Below are 1,452 nucleotides of genomic sequence, written 5' to 3' on the forward strand. Positions count from 1 at the left end.
CCCCCCCTTTCTCGTTTGCATTTCCTGAAGTCCATCCTGAAGTGAAGTGACAGGTAATTACACAGCTTTGGCCAACTACGCCATTCCCCTGGTTTACTGCAGGAGCGTAAGGGTTTTGGCTGAACCCCATTGGGCATCCACCGAGCTCTAGGCTCCTGCACAGGTTGCCTTCTAGACGATCCTGCACTGCTTGAGGGTACTTGTGTAGGAAAATGGAGGGAGGAGGAAGAGCCACATACAGGCAATGCCGGCATTGTGTGAGACAATAATGTATTGTAACCTTCTTGAGGAATGTATTGTAACGGCAGTGTAAGCAAGTATTCAATCATAGGTATTTGCCATTACAGGGGGAACCAGGCTTACTTGGACCACCTGGTCAGACAGGACCTCCCGGGCCCATGGTAAGTGTACACAGAGATAAAGTAAAACCTTGAAAACACAATTTTTTAACTGCTTTATTATTATTATTATTACTCTCTCCCCTGGCTGTCTCTCCTCACTCTCTCTCTCCTGGCTGTCTCTCCTCACTCTCTCTCTCCTGGCTGTCTCTCCTCACTGTCTCTCCTGGCTGTCCCTCCTCACTCTCTCTCCTGGCTGTCTCTCCTCACTGTCTCTCCTGGGTGTCCCTCCTCACTGTCTCTCCTGGCTGTCTCTCCTCACTCTCTCTCCTGTCTGCCTCTCCTCAATCTCTCTCCTGGCTCTCTCTCCTCAATCTCTCTCTTGGCTGTCTCTCCTGACTGTCTCTCCTCGCTGTCTCTCCTGGCTGTCCCTCCTCCCTCTCTCTCCTGTCTGCCTCTCCTCAATCTCTCTCCTGGCTCTCTCTCCTCAATCTCTCTCTTGGCTGTCTCTCCTCAATCTCTCTCCTGGCTGTCTTTCCTCACTCTCTCTTCTGGCTGTCTCTCCTCACTCTCTCTCCTGGCTGTCCCTCCTCACTGTCTCTCCTGGCTGTCCCTCCTCACTCTCTCTCCTGGCTGTCTCTCCTCAATCTCTCTCCTGGCTGTCTCTCCTCAATCTCTCTCCTGGCTGTCTCTCCTCAATCTCTCTCCTGGCTGTCTCTCCTCAATCTCTCTCCTGGCTGTCTCTCCTCAATCTCTCTCCTGGCTGTCTCTCCTCAATCTCTCTCCTGGCTGTCTCTCCTCAATCTCTCTCCTGGCTGTCTCTCCTCAATCTCTCTCCTGGCTGTCTCTCCTCAATCTCTCTCCTGGCTGTCTCTCCTCACTCTCTCTCCTGGCTGTCCCTCCTCACTCTCTCCTAGCTGTCTCTCCTTGCTCTTCCCTGTAGGTTCTCCCCCAAAAATTGCAATGCAGCTCTAGAGTGTTTGGGTTTTGCTTGAAGAAAAGGCGGCAACCCTTTTGGCACCGTTCTGTTTACTATGCCATCAGCATTGCATAGTGTTGCTCCGCCCCTGCGGTACGCCACATGGCGGGCTGTGGGGGGGGGGGGGGGCGGAGA

The 1,452-nt window shown here is 53.1% G+C and overlaps 1 protein-coding gene across 1 annotated transcript in view; it reads left to right on the forward strand.

Moving 5' to 3' along the window:
* Positions 1 to 1,452, forward strand: part of COL5A3 (collagen type V alpha 3 chain) — a 26,865-nt gene that overhangs the window by 14,413 nt on the left and 11,000 nt on the right. The window lies entirely within an intron of this gene.

The sequence above is a fragment of the Nanorana parkeri genome, unplaced genomic scaffold, assembly GCF_000935625.1.
Source record: "Nanorana parkeri isolate BGI_ZX_2015 unplaced genomic scaffold, ASM93562v1 scaffold1000, whole genome shotgun sequence".
Taxonomy (NCBI): Eukaryota; Metazoa; Chordata; class Amphibia; order Anura; family Dicroglossidae; genus Nanorana; species Nanorana parkeri.